The sequence below is a fragment of the Pseudopipra pipra genome, chromosome 1 (assembly GCF_036250125.1).
Source record: "Pseudopipra pipra isolate bDixPip1 chromosome 1, bDixPip1.hap1, whole genome shotgun sequence".
Classification (NCBI taxonomy): domain Eukaryota; kingdom Metazoa; phylum Chordata; class Aves; order Passeriformes; family Pipridae; genus Pseudopipra; species Pseudopipra pipra.
In genome coordinates, this window is record NC_087549.1 from 76,948,277 (window position 1) to 76,964,253 (window position 15,977).

General features: G+C 37.0%; 2 long non-coding RNA genes across 2 annotated transcripts in view; one reads left to right on the forward strand and one right to left on the reverse strand.

Moving 5' to 3' along the window:
- Window positions 1-6,425: 6,425 nt before the first annotated feature.
- LOC135417552 (uncharacterized) lies at window positions 6,426-14,153 on the reverse strand. Its single transcript, XR_010432101.1, has 3 exons — window positions 13,331-14,153; window positions 7,468-7,551; window positions 6,426-7,319 (listed from the first exon to the last, which is right to left on the reverse strand). It is a non-coding gene; the product is annotated as an uncharacterized LOC135417552 (long non-coding RNA).
- The window catches only part of LOC135417549 (uncharacterized), a 182,642-nt gene continuing 177,077 nt past the window's right edge, over window positions 10,413-15,977 (forward strand). The window contains exon 1 of the long non-coding RNA XR_010432099.1: window positions 10,413-10,699. This is a non-coding gene — a long non-coding RNA (uncharacterized LOC135417549). The remainder of the gene's footprint in view (window positions 10,700-15,977) is intronic.

The window sequence follows — 15,977 nt, forward strand, 5'->3', positions numbered from 1 at the left end:
GATTTCATCTGCTATTCCCACTGTGGGGCAGATGGCAGAAATGGCTGATATCTGTGCTACTCAGGCATGATGTCCTCAGATCTCTGTATCAGAACTGTATAATGTAGAGGGAAGCAATTTTTTGTGTGCTCACTCAAGGCAACTCCCTTGAGTGATGAGCCGTGTAAGACTTCGAGCTCAAACCACAGAACTGTCTTGTTTTCCTTGTCTCTGCTCCCTTCCTCGCATGTTTCTCCATTCCCTTTTTTTTATGAATTAGGATATAAGCTTATTAATTCTGTTCTAAAACACTGCTGAATGTGAAATAATATCAACTTAGTGATTTCATTCTGTTTCCACAATTGGAACAATGCAGAATGTGCTATGTAATAAAAATCTCAATGCCTTATACATGGCAAATGCTGACAGAAAGCTTCTGGGTGTTAAAACAAAATATATAGGCTTGAATCAATCTCTTTTTAGCTTGCAAGAAACCTTAATATCTGTGTTTCACACAAAGTTGTAATTATGATTCTAATGTAAAAAGAAATCCTTAATGAAATTTCTTTGCTTCATGTTATTATTATTATTTTGCTCAGTCTTTTTAGCTTGTGTAGTGCCTACAGAATAGAGAGCTTGGCTTGCTCTCATTTTCTCTAATATGCATTCCATTCTGTGAACATCAGGGCCAATCCAGGCCACAGCAAAAAGCTTTCTAGATTTCTAGAGAGATTTCTACCATACAGTTCAAAACTTAAAGATCCTATACTGTCTTTTAACTCATTTGCATTGAATTTTAAGTATGTATATTATTCCCTGAACTTCACTATTAAATTCAGGTGTGATATAATAGTTTAATAAAGATACTGTAAAATAGTGAAGTTCTTTACATGTTTCTTGAAGGACTGTGCATTCTAAAGTTTGATTTAGGTACGACTATGTGCCAGCTTTGCCTTTAATATTTGCAGATGGTGCATGATAAGGACAACTAAAGACTTTTTATTTTCTGAAACAGAAAGAAGATACTAGATCCCCAGGACTTGAGTATGTATCCCTTCTGAGGTGGAGAAAGCTGTTAAATTCTTACACTGTTTTCAGTTGAGCAATTTTGTCATTGATATTATTATTAACTATTAACTATTAACAGAGTTACATCCAGCTAAACTACAAACAAAGAAATTCAGTGTGTGGTTTGGTGTGAAGGTTTTAACTCCATTCCACAATACCTATACATGTTTTTCCTGCTGTATTTTGCTGGTCGTCCTTCAAGCCACCCTATCAAGGAGCTTACTGCTTTCAGCTTTTGATAGCTAAAACAGTCAGCTGAAACACCTGCAAAACTACATATCTTGCCATGGTCTGACTTGTTTTACTGTAGGAACTGTAGGAAAGAGACTTAGATTCCTAATTCCACAGCAAGTATTTTTCATGGATTCCGGGATGTCTTAGAGCCCTCAATGAAACTGAAATATATGAGGGAACAACAATAAAACTAGGGGACTCCTCCTTGAATAACCTATTTTAGAAAGTGTTTGCACTGCTTTTAATCACAAGTTAATGTATAGAAATCAAAAAATGGTTTCAGCTCTGTTTCTGACTCTTTCCCTTTCTGTTCATTTTCCACAATCTTCATGCTATATATGCAAAGTATGTCTTTCAGGTCATCTGCTTTTATGAAAGCTCATACATAGAGAGAAGTTTGGCCTTTGTTTTTGTGTCTTCCTCATTATCATCATGGGGAGAACAGATCCTGTGGTGCCAGGGAAAAATTTTGTATGCTGACTGAAGGTATAAATGGAGGGAAGAAGAGTCATGGTTTATAGAACATGGAGATTTGTCATGGCTACATGGCGTTTCAAAGCAACCTACTCAGACAGTTGAATATTTTTGTAAGTCCAAATTCACATTTATGGCAATGCTGCCAATGAAACTACTATCCCAAACTTTGTAATTTTCTGAAACTTTCATCAGTACCTTAAGAATGCAGGAGAAATCAAAAGCCTCCATTGTAGTTAACTGAAGCTCTTATAACTCAGTTCCTGTCCTTGGGAGATTCTCCAACAAGAAAAGAAACAAAAGAAGTAAAGAAGGATGGAAATTTCTTACCAGGATTTATGGAGCTTGATTAAGAAACTAGGTTTCACATTTCTCAATTTGGGTTTCTGATCACTTTACCATGAAAGACATAATCTTGTATCAGAGAATCACATCTATGCCAAGTAAATGTGGAGAGCTGGAGCTACAAAAAAGCTAATGCATAGTTAAGTGGAAGGTCATAATACAAACAAACATGCATTAGCCAATCTGTAAGTATTTGGTTTTTAACAGCAGATTCATTTATTAAACTTCATATACTTGAATGATTTTTAATATCCTTGATTAGTGCTTATTTGTAACAAACATACAGAGCTCTGGCTTTACACTACATTTTTTCTTGCCCATAAACTCTTTATTGAAGAGTCTTGCAGGTTTTGAATTGAATTCCAAAAAGGAAGTCCTGTGTTAGACATTTGTCATTGTAAGCTCAAGGAAGGTTTGTGTACAGAAAACAAAAGCATAGTATGCATGGGTTTCAAATGCATAAACATAATGGAGATGGCTTAAGGGCAGAAATTACATGAATGGTATTTTTAGCTGAAAGGAATAATTGCAAATCTGTCATGCATTTTCAAGAAAAAATAAGAAACTTTAAAATTTTTTCTTCTTGAAAAACAAGATTAAACTCTGAAATAGGAAAAATGCCATTCACAAAGTTTTGTAAGTAATCTGATGTTAAATTAATATATTAATTTTTTGTCATTCTGTGACAGGTGGGAGGTAACTTTCTGATTTTGATGTGCAGTCATCATTGTGTTGCTAGCTTTGTGTGTGTTCAAGCTTTCCACCACTTCTGGTGAGATTTGAAAATACACTTCAATGTTTTACAAGATTTAGTGGCTTGTGGCTCATATACAGAAGTCATAAAGTTAAAAAGAAAATATAAACTACAAAAAAAAAAAATACAGGCTTTCATCCTGGAGGTGAGCATATGAAATACCCTTAAAAGTTACAGTTTGATAGTTTCCAATAAGTAAGCTGAAAATAATTGTCAGAGATGAAGTTACTTTTGGAAAAGAATTGTGTTTGGTATGGGTGACAATACATGTACAGCAACTGGAAGGGAAGTATATACTACAATATGATAAGTCACAGAAAAGTAACAAACTTAATGACTTTGATCTCAAAACCAGATAAATTATGTTCTAAAAATACATTGCATAATAGTAGTATAATAACAGAAATTAAATTACAGTAACTTAAAGAACCATAGATCAGCTTTCTTCTGATGACAGGTTTAAGTGGGTCTAAACTCACAAAATACAATTATCAATAATTTCAAATTGTTATGAAATTAGAAGAATTGTACTGACTTCTTCAGTTTGCTGAAAAAAGCACACAGGACTGTCCAGACATTTTTGATTTTTGCCTTTTATAGCCTTTGTGCCTTGAAAAATTAGGATGAGATGCTGAAAAAAGTCACAAGAATGTTTTCATTATTTGCAAAGAGATGGGGATAAATAACAATTAAATTAAGAATATGTGCATAGCTGATTGGAAGTTAGTACTATATAATTTTTAAAAAACACTGTTTATTCTAATTTTTACCTCAATACTCTCAATTTAGTCTTTAATGAAGTCCAGGACAATTATGGAAAGCTCCATCCACCAAAACCAAATCCATGTTTCTGTTCAGATGACCAGCTGCTCAAAAAGGGTGAAGAAATTAGGCTGGCTGTCACCAGATGGTGGTACCAGTTGTTTGTGGCAAAGCACTCATGGTCACCAAGGTGAAGAAAGAAAGGGAAAGACAGGTTTTCTCTGTGCTTTGAGACTTTAGAAGAGAGGTGGAATCTTCCCTCAAAAGGGCTGGACATTATTAATCCTGCAAATGTGCTTTTTGTTCTATGATTCTCGGTTCCACGCTATAGTCTTGATGTCTTGTATTACAGGGTGGGGTGAAGTCTATATGACTTTTTTTAACATTCAAGCTACGTGAGTTGTGAAGTAGATTTTCTTGCTGCCATCTCAGATAATGGGAAAAGTGAGCTTGCATCACTGCACAACTGTGGGGAGATTAGAAACAGATTACTGTTTAGTTTGTTTTTTACACAATTTGGCTTACAAGGAAGCAGTTCTAACCATGTACTGCACAAAACTTTTCTCAGTTGGGTCTGTAGCAGAACCTCTAGTGTTTCTTGGGATTATGGTAAGTATGTCCTTTATGAATGCCAAAGCAATAACATGCCTTGGAAACTTGTAAAGACTGTGCAAAATTTGTATATAATATGTCATTATAAATTTGATGTGGACACATCTGGAGTTGCAAATCTGAAACAATTTTTGATATTTGATATTTATGTACTGGGTTTGGACTCTGACATGCTTCAGCAGCCAGACTAAAGCATTGCTTATTGCAATGTGTGGAGTCTTATAAATTCCATTATCTTTATTGTTAAAATACTTGAGATTTTCCAATAATGCATTAAAAATGTGACTAATATCTTTAATGTATATGTTTCCCGGGAGAGGAAATGAGGCAGTACTGTTTTCATTTGAGTAGTATAGCTAAATGAATTTTTTCCAAAAGTCAGATGAGTCTACCCAGAGTGAAAATATTGACAAAAGAGATTAATTTTTCAGGAAAGCTCTTAAGAAAATGCGATTCCTTTTTAAATATCCTTATTCAGCTAAAGAATTCTAGATGAGATATCATGTCACTATTTATTGTATGGTTACAATGCAAAATGTCACAAAAATAGAAAACTATGCAGCCCTTCAGATTTTGACAAGTAATATTTATTATCTTACTATGACATATAAATGATAATAAAATACTATTCTAGATAATTTGATTAAAAATAAAATTCTTTTTAGAGCAAATGAACAAGCCTTCAAACATAATTTAAACAAGAAATAAGAAATATGTTTAGTTCCTTATACAAAATAGTGCAATAAGATATGGGCAAATTGCTTGGACTTGATAATCTGTAATGAAATTCCTTAGCATTTCAAAAAGGTGGGAATTCTTAAAGAAATCTAACTTTTGGAAAACCAGTGCTTCAGTACTTTTGAATGAGCTGATCTTTAAAGTTTTTATCATTTCTTAACCAGTGTTCCTTAAAAATTTTAGTGCCATGTATTAAATGGCTATCCAGGAGGAGAAGAATTGCTTAAAAATTTTGTAGATGCTTATATATTTTTGCAGAGTAAAAGTAAAAGTTTTGTACTGAAGTGTACAGATCAAATTAAAACTAGGGTTGCTATCAATTCCTTTAAGATTAGTCCAATGTTTTGTGGTTTTCCTTATTTAATTGTTTGCTGTGCCTGTAGTGAGATAACTTGAGTATGCAGTATCTCAGGGCAGCATCAATCAGTTGGAGAGGCTAAAGCTAGCTGTCTTGACATAAAGGATATCGAATTTTGTTCTTGATATAAAAAAAAAATATAAACCAGCTTTTCTTTCCTTAGATGTTATTTTTGTCAGTAACCATTAAAGCAAGCATATGATTCCTGAAAGACAGGTGACTGGCAGTGTTGTTACCATTCTGTTTATCCAAAACCATGGATTAGTGAGAAACATGTAACAGACATGGTACTCTGTTATATCTGTGACTAAAAAGCAAGAATTGAATGAGGTGGTTTGGTATGTATTGGCAAAGACTTCCATAACATAGTTCATCATCAAGAGCTCTACCGGCAGATAAAACATAAGCTTTCTTAATCTCTTTTTCCAGAGTATTTTGTGGCCACCTGATGAACATCTTCTGTTAACAAAGGATTTTTCCTAAATGGAATAACTTGAGGGTTTTTTTTAATCTTCCTGGCAGTTTTCATGAAGTGTTAATGGCAAAAAGGAGATACTGGACCTTTCTTACAGAGAACTAATATCCACTTTGTGTACTGTTTTGGAATCCCAAAATGTTAGTAGAGGTAGGGAAGGAACAACATTTAAAAGATGTGCTACCATTACCCACGATCTCACCTCTTTCCCAGCCTTTTGAATCTGTCTCAGCCCCTTGAATCCATCAAGAGCTCATTGGCAATGCAGAGATGTACAAGCAAAGAGTTTGTTTTCCTGTGAAGTAGTATCAGTCATTAGCATATTGTGATGGATCAAGGTGGGTATTCTGTGATTTGGAAGACCCATAAAGCATCATTTAGAATTAGCACTCGATACACATGTTTCCCCTTTAGTGGAGTATTAGACTGTATGCCTTACTCTTTACATTTCAGGAAAGCAAGCTTGTTGTTCACTGCATCCTTTCTATTTGGATTTTAGCCAGATATATATTTTTCAAGGAGACATGCCCCAAACCCTTATGTTACTTTAGACTAGATGTTGTTAAAGAGGAATCGTATACTCAAAATACCTGAAATGCTGGTAGAAGTAATGCTGCATACATGCATAACTATAAAAGCCTTTTATTGACTAGGGACCAGAAGCATAACAAAAAGGTAAGTTGTAATGTTTTAAATTTCAAAGAAGAATGTATGTCACAAGAATAGAACAGTGGTTATGGGAGAAACCCCAACACATAGTCCAGAAATAGGACATTTTGTAAATTGCTGATCTCTCTTTAGAAAAATCACATAGACTTAAACATGCAAAACTTGATGATTGCATTGATAACTTGCTCAAAAGCTCTAGACGTTTTTATGCTTTAAAAAAGTTATTGTGCAAACCAGGATCCAATCTTCAGAAACTCAAACATCTTTAATTTAAAAATTCAAATATAAAAAATTTAGCTAATTATCACAGAATCACAGAATATGCCAAGCTGGAAGGGACCCACAAAGACCATTGAGTCCAACTTATGGCCCTGCACAGGACTGTGCCCAAGAGTCACACCATGTGCCTGAAAGTATCATCCAGGCGCTTCTTGAACTCTGTCAGGCTTGGTGCTGTGATCACTTCCTTGGGGAGCCTTTTCCAGCACCCAACCACTCTGAGTGAAGAACCTTTTCCTAATATTTAACCTAAACCTTCCCTGACACAATTTTAGGCCATTCCCTCAAGTCTTGTCATTGGTCACCACAGAGAAGAAACCATTGCCTGCTCCTCCTCTTCCCCTCAAAAGGAAGTTGCAGAGTGCAATGCAGTCTCCCCTCAGTCTCCTCTTCTCCAGGCTGAACAAAGTGACCTCAGCTGCTTCTCCTATGGCTTCCCCTTTAGGTCTTCAGCATCCTTGTGGCCCTCCTTTGTATGCTTTCTAAGGGCTTAATGTCTTTCTTATATTGCAGGGCACACTGCTGACTTTTGTAATAAACTGTACTTAGCTAACAAGCTTGCAGTTGCATGCCTAAAATAAAAAAGAATAGTAATAAAATTGGCTCTACAAAAGAATAGAACTACTTATACATGGTTGTCAAAATGTTTTAAAGTGCTTAATTTTAAAAGAAAGAAGCATTGGCAAAATTAAAATTCTTTTTCTCTCTCCTCCTACTCACTTTCATTCTTTTATTCCTTCTTTTAGTGCTGTCTTTAGAACACCAATGCCTTGACTTTCTTAGGTGTTGTAAATCTCCAGTTACCTAAAAAGAAAATAAATAGAGAGGAGTAAACTCCCTTCTGTTTCATACTGTAGCAATGATGACAGTGATTAGTGTGACTTGAAATAACACCTAAAATATGAAACTAACAGGAAGAAATGACCTAAGATGGGCAATGTTTCACAGATATGGTCACAATTTGTCTAAACAAATCAGTGACTCATATAATATCTCAAACTATGTAAATACTTTTGCTCGATTTAAATCATGTATTGAATGTGTAAGTAAACAATCAAAAAATTTTTATAACACAGAACTTTAAAGGATGGATATTTAAATCTAACAAAATTGAGAACAAACTAATTTTTGTATTATTGTATATTAATGAATCTTACTTTTGTAATACAGTAAGTTTTATTTTTTCCTGAGTTTTCTGTCTTCATGCTTCCTGAAGAAAATCTTAGTCTTTTTGAGACAGTGCAAGTATTCATTAAACTACTAGTACTTTTTTTTTTGTAAGACATCAATTTTTTTATTTTATAGATTGGTCTTTTATGACTTTACAAGCATAATATAATAAAATAAAATGACATAAATAATTACTCTTTTTTTCTTGTTCTTTTTACACTATTCAGATTATATGACTACTCACTTTAGTGATTAATTATTTCACTCTTGATAGGTCTGAAGCCTTGGAAGCTTTTTGCCTGACTAAAAGTTTCAAGAACAAATTGAACTGATTAGGAAAAGTTAACAGAACAGCTATACTTCATAGAGGAAAACTGCAATACACTGTTTACCTAAATACTGACCTCTATCCTTAAGGCAATTTAGCTCTTATACTGTCCTTTTCAAAAAGATGTGCCTTGAAAAAACTTGCCAGTTTATCAGGAGGCAAAACAAAAGGCAAAAAGGTAGGATCTTGCAGTTTAGAAATTCTGAGATATTTCTAGACTAACAGTGTGAAGTATGATGAAAGTTTCCACTGCTCTCTCTAGTCTCTTGAAGAGCTTTCTTAGTTTATGACAGCAAGGACAGCAGAAACCTATACTGAACTTTGATATGATATTTGATATTTATATAATTGTATTCTTTGCAAACTAATTATAAGTATGAAACATTTTGTTAGCTTCACTTAATTTGCGCTGTATTTATGCAGACTATTCCAGTGTGTTCTAGGAGGGAAATAAACAGAAGAATAGCTTGCCTAATCAGTAGGATAGTGAAATGATGGGTTTAATCTCTATGTGCTTTTGGAAAACCTTTTCTCCTAAACCTCTACAAATTGAAAGTTGGCATGAAATCAGCATCGCAAATATAAGGATCACTGGCGAGCACAACTGAAGGAGTCAGGACAAGCATGAGTCTGAGTTTGCACCAATTGCTAGTCACGTGTACTATATCCTGCTGTGGATTGTTAAATCTATTTTAGGGTTAAAAGATGTCTAATACTTGAGACAAATTATTATAAAGATTTTGAGCATTTTTATAGTATTGGCTCCTAACCCAAACCACTAGGGAGTTTTAGTATGGTGTTAGACTGCTAAGCAAAATTGTATTGGAACAATTTCAGAGGGAATGTGTTAACATAAGCTTGCTTTGTATATTTATTTTCTGGATTATTTACAAATGCATTGATATATATATATATTTAATGTTTTGAAATATTTTTTTCTATGGATGTCTACTTCCATCCTTGACAAGAAGAAGTGAAGTATTCAGGTTCTTATGTTTTAGTTTAAGGAGATATTTCCACCTCTCAGGTTGATTGCAGCCTAACTCCTTCTTTCATGCATGTAACAGGTCCCCACTGTCAAGGCAAAAGAAGTTTATCCCCTGTCTTCCCTATTAAACATTTTCTGTAGCTCATATTAAAAATAGCACTAATAGAGCCATGGTAACTGCAAGCTACATAGCTAAACAAATACCTACAAAATGAGTACATTGCTGAAAAGCTACTATAAAAACCAAATCATCTTCACAATGCTTCTTTGAAGTATACGTCTTTATTCACAGAATAAATCCACACCTGGCAGCAGTAATGAAGTGGCATTTCCAAATATGCTTTAGAAAAATATGCATATTGACTACTTCCTGACATTAAGGGGAATCAGGTTTAGTATTAATATGTATGTATTTTTTTATATTTAGACATACTTGAGGTTCATGTATTCTTTCTCTCATTTCCCACTTTGCTCCTTCCTTCCAATCTCGAAGTGGTAACTTCTCAGTATGCATCATGGATAATAGATTTCTGCAAAGTGAAGAACCCTGTTGCTCATTGGGAAACTTATATATTAATGTGTGCAATCTGGACACTATGTGGGAAGTTAAATCAGAAGACCTTTTTCAGCGACAAGAAATAAAGGATCGGAAAACGAACCAATCTGGGGAAACAACAGAGAACTGTGCTAAGCAATTACTAGCTATCTAACTTTGGGGATCTCTCATAGGACACAGATGAAATGATGGGCCTGTATTCCCTCAAGATAGGAATATTAAAATTCTGACCAAAATTAAAGAGGACTAGAGAATCTCTAGGTATGAAGGCACCAAATGCTTCAATAATAACTGTCCTAGGTCTTTGAGTTTTGGTTGAACAGCCTTACCTTCGTAGAGAGAGAAATGTGGGAATGGGGATTTTGTTGTAACCTCACTACTGGTTCCAGTTCTTCAGCATTTTGTGGCTAACATCTACTCTTTCTCTCTTTCCATTTTCCTTCTCCCAGTTCCCTGAGGCCTGCTTCAGTGCTGTTAATTGCTGCTTATTCAGTCTTCTATGACAGGGGTTATCGTTCATCCTTCCAATCCTAACTAGACAGGTAAAAGGTCTCTCAGCTCCATCTCTGTCCGTGCTGCCCCATTACATACTCTCATGTAATCAAGGAATTTGTATTTTGGCACTATGGGAAGAAGCAGTGTAGGTTATTTACCTTGGTTTACTTCAGCATGCTCTTAGGTTCTGAATGTGCTCTTCTTCCAATTTGCTGAATAATCCAACATACTTTTTACTAAGAAAAGAAATGAGCAGTTCAACCCACCCTTTAGGCTGAATACAGGTATACTTATATGCAGGAATAGATTCAGTGGATATTGTTGGTCTAAAAAAAAATCTCCCGCCCACAGTACATGGGCACTAGGAAAGGAATCTGCATGGATGACTCCTCCTAAGAGCCGCAGATACTGTAGGGTGAGTAACCATTCTGTATGCGTTGAAAGATCAGTAAGAGTGTATCTAGTATGAAATATTTTAAGCGTAGTTAAATAAAATATTTTGCCATCCTGTTAAGCAAATATGTTGTCATAGTTTTGTTATCTGAAATACTTAGTATATGCTGAAGAGTTCACTCTTTGAAAAGTCTTTTCTGGTTTTATTTTTTTGCTGTGTAGGATAGAAATAATAAGCACTGGTAAGCAGGCATGAAAGAAAGGTCAGTAGTTTTATATCTGCAGTTCTATATTTGCACAGGTTGCTAGGCAATATGAGAAAATCATAGCTCTTAGCTGCAAGTGTGTTTTCAGACATCAATTATTGAAAAGAAATCAACAACTGCCCCTAGTAATATAGTTCAGTACAATTACTTCTCACTAATGTTACTAATCCTTGGCATTTATTAGGGGTAATTAATATCATATGGTCTGCATTTACTTTAGAATTGGTGGGTCCCTCCCTTGAAGGATCAGCTTATATTTGTCTTACCATATCATGATAAAAATTTTTTACTCCCTATTTGAACATAGGAAATTGATTCCTTTCCTGCAATTTTACTTCAATAGGTATTGACTGTCATGATACATGTCGTGCGAGTTATCAGATTTAAAGAACATGGTATCTTCTAGTTTTACAGCTGCTGTTGAAACAAAAAGCATGGTTCTGGCTGGCACTCGGGGGGCATAAGCCATCCAACATTTTTCTGATAAGGATTGAGGAAAGGCTGTCTAAAGATTTACAGACTGTTATATCAAGGTATTGGGCCTGAGCTTTAGAATGGGGATGTAGAAAGAAACTTCAAATGCAAAGGAGAGGGAAGAAGAGAAGACTGGAATCAAAGCAAAGGATGCTGCCTGCCCTGGGGCACTGTCTGAGGCTCTGCCTACGTAGATTTGGAAGCACAGTGACTCAGCAGGGCTCCTGGGTATATAACCATGGTGGGGCAGAAGGTGAAAGAAATTTTTTTTCTGGCTCACAGTGTCACTTTGTATTATACATAATGGATGAACATGAAGAAGCACAAGATCTAAAGCACAAGTCTGTGCTTCACTTGAGTGTTTCTGATTCTGTTGTTGGCAATCAAGATCAATTCATTTGAAAGCTCAAAAAACTGTACCAGTAAAGGAAGAGAAACTGGTTTTATGAATTACATGCTAATTTTCTGTCTCTATTTTACGTGAATAACTAGCTGCAGGAGGAGAAATTAAAGCATCAATTCAAGATTTTTGTTTCTGTGACATTATACAAAAATCCGAATATTCTTTTTATCTGTTCAATACATTTAATTCAAAAACACATGTGCCGATATATTCTGCTAATAACCTGGATTCTGCTCATTATAATTAAATGTCATCTGAGACAAACAGTCCCTTATGATTCCTCCCCGTTGCAGCCTGGAGCTGTTCAGTTAATGCTCTGAATGTTTATCTCCCAATGGCTTGGGTTAAGTCAGTTTTAAGCAGAAAATCTCTGTCTGAATATGTGAAATGCTTCTGCAGCTACATAAAATTAGAGTTTTCAAAGGCTTGAGATTATGTTAATATAATCCAGTAGGTGAACATGTCTTTTCCTATCTAAACTGATCACATCAGATTGTACAGTTCAGAAAATTTACACCAAGGAGCCTTGCAATGTAAATCACAGAAATCACGTAAATCATTTAGGTATTTGCATAGGTTGCAACTGAAGTGTGAGTTTAGTTATTGAGGAAATAGAAAAAAAAGCAGAGGTAAATATTATAATATGTTCTACTAAATGCCAGAAACTACTTTTAGAGTGTAAAATTTTTAACAACATAATACGAAGGAATGCTCAATGAAACTCAATTCTAACATTAGCCTTTCTTAGAATAACGTCAGTGAAGAGAAACCTGTCTGCTCTGCTTCTCAGCTCCCCAGAGACTAATACCTTGTCCAGACATTCTCAGTATAACTATATGCAATTCAGATACTGCATATTCAGATATTCTCAGTATAATCACATGCAAAATTACTGTCAGTAAATGTTTGACCCTTGCTGTGGGTTGACCTTGGCTGGATTCTAGGCACCCACGAAAATTGCTAAGAGCTGGGAGAGGTCACACAGGCAAGACAGACTCAACATGGGGATAATACTAAAGTTTATTACTAACAGGATAAGAGCTACAGAGTGAGAAATAAAACAGTCTTAAACACACTTTCCACCCACCCCTCCTTCCTCCCATGTTGTCCCTCCTCCCCCTACATCAATGCAGGGAGACAAGTCCACCCATAGGGCAACAGGTCTTCCAAGTCTGCTGTCCTGTGGGTCACCCTTCCATGGGCTGCAGGGGGACAGCCTGCTCCACCATGGTCTTCACCAAGGGCTGGGGGGGGAACCCAAAGCTCTGAGTCCTTCCCCTGTTCCATGGGGTCCCTCCCATGGGAAACAGTCCCTGATGGACCTCTCCAATGCGGGTCCACCCCCCCCCCTCCCCAGGGCCACAGGTCTTTCATATCTGCAGTCCCAAAGGTCATTCCTCCATAGGGTGCAGAGGGTCTCTGCACCCCGGTGGTTTTTCATAGGATGCAGTCTTTAACAGATGAGTTTTGCCGATGCGGGTCCCCCACAGGGCCATGAGTCGAGTCCTACCTGGGAATAACCTGCTCCTGCATGAGCTCCTCTCTCCATGGGCCACAGATCTTCTGAAGGACCCTGTTCCATCCTGGGCCTCCCACAGGTGGTAACAGCCTTCTCCTATGCATCCATCTGCTCCATCATGGGCTTCTCGCAGGGCAGGCCTGGGGGCTGTGGGGCTGCTCTGCCTCCCTGGCCTAGCCCGTGGCCCCCCTGCGCTTCTGAGCCCAGCCACCCCTGCCCACAGTGGGGAGGCAGTGGGTCTGCCCCAGCCCGGCTGGCTTGGCTCAGCCAGCAGGATCGGTTCCAGGACAAGCTGCTTGAGGAGGTTCAGGGCCGCTCTCTACGGCCCTGGCCTCTGTGGTGCTCCCGTGCAATGCTTGTGGGGTGGACCTGGGGGCTGTGTGGCCGCTCCCCCATGGGGCCGTATGCTGGCTCCGGCCGGGGCTGTGGGGCTGCTTCTCTCTGGGCTAGGTGCTGTGCAGCCCGGGCTGCCCTGCTGCCGCCCCCCCACTGTGGCAGGGGAGGAGGCAGGGCCACCTGGGAGCTTCGGTCAGCTTTTCCCTGACTGGAATTTCTTCTGTGCAACAAGTTTTCTCTTAAATATGTTATCACAGAGGTGTTACTAAAACTTCTAATTGGCTCTTCTCCTTGGTCCACACCAGGAAGTCTGCCTTGGAGCCATCCATCATTGGCTCCAGGGGGGGAAAAACCATACAAACCCACGACAACCCTCTTAAATAGAGATCAGGTATTGCAGTCATGGTCCACACAATTTTGTAAACCATTGAAAAATTTTTACCCCTCTGATAAAAAGTAGAATTACACATCTGAAATAACTTTTATGCTGTTATATGAAAGTGTTTTAATTGTTTGCTACTCCCACTAAAAGATAGACTAATTCTATTTTCATGTGCATATATGTGTGCATGGATGCTGTGCAAGAGTGACCTGTACTCACAGTATCTATATGAAGCAAGATGGATGCTTATTCTTATCAATGACTGCAGAGGGCTTCAGAGGACAGGTTGGGTAAACAAGAAAAGGCCAATCCTGTCCTATAGCAGCTTCTGTCCAACAAGGGGAAGTGCAAAGTCCTGCACCTGTGGAGGAACAGCCCTATGCACTAGTACATGGTGGGGGCTGACTGACAGAAAGGCAGCTTTGCAGGAAAGGATTTAGGTGTCCTGGTAAACACTAGGTTGAATATGATCCAGAAGAAACATGGACATACTGGAAATAGATTCCAGAGAAAGGCCACAAAGACAACAAAGGGACTGGAGTGTCTAACATATGAGGAAAGGCTGGGAATGCTGGGACTGTTCAGTGTGGAGAAGAGAAGACTCAGGAGGGATCTTATTAATGTATATAAATATCTGAAGGGAGAGTGCAAAGAAGACAGAGCCAGGCTCTTTGCACTGGTGCCCAGTGACAGAATAAGAGGCATGAACATCTTGTCTGAACATCAAGAAACAAAGGTGCTTTCCCAGGGAGGTTGTGGAGTGAATCTCCTTGGAGATGTTCAAGAGCTCTAGATGTTCAAGATGTTCCTGGGCTCTAGGTGACCTTGCTTGAGCAGAGGGAGTTGGATAAGGTGACCTGCCGATGTACTTTCAAACCTCAACCATTCTGTGATTTTGTGAGGTATGATTTTATTCTGAAGGAGGTCAAACATTGACTTAGAAGTACAGATTTTACTGATAGGTGAGATGATTCAACAGTTATGCACTTATCTGACTGGTTATATTGGCACTGAAGAATTAACCCACATTTCTCTTCGGTTTAATAATTTGTGTCATCAACAATTTGAAAAACCATGCTCTTCTGGAGCTCTTTTGTGAGAATAGTGTTATGTATTTTAGTGAATTCTGTGACAATTCCTCACTGTGATTTCTGACAATATAATCCTAGGAGGATTTTTCAAAGATTAAAATAGTAAGAGTAGTATATATAAAATAATTAGTAGAGAGAAACCAGTTGAATAGCTGAGGGTTCAGAGAAACAAGAAATATATTTCTACATCTTGTTGCAGTCTAAATCACATTTCCAAAACTACTTTAACAAGCTTTAATATTTTTCATATATAACATAATATTGCTTGCTTGTGGACAGACATACAATATTCAGCATAAAGAAAATATTGTAAGGTCTTTACAGACTCACATTTTGATCGCTATATGAAACTTGTGCTTTTACTTCCTCATGCAGAGTAAGTTAAACAGATCTTTTCACTGTTTCTTTCCTGTAAGTGCATAAATAAAGTTACTGCAGATGTAAATCTGAAATGTGAAAAAAATCTAAAAAGTACAGCTGTCATTAAAGATCAGGGAGAATCAGCTTCAAATTGGAGACACAATATAGGACACAAAACACTAACATTTTCTGTCTGATACTTTTTCATTTGGAGTCACTAATTTATTTGCCAACTACATCTCTTCTCCTCAATTTTTTTCCACTACTACATTTCTTAATCTCTTAATGTAAAACAATCCAAACATAAAGGCTGTTTTTCATTACATTCTTTTGTATTGATAGTGGTTGATATTTTTTGATACCACATTACTGAGTTACAGTGTATAGTGCAATTCATCTAATTATAATGTATTGATCTAATTATAGTGTATTGATCTAATGTTTTATCCATACTTCCTATGTATTTATT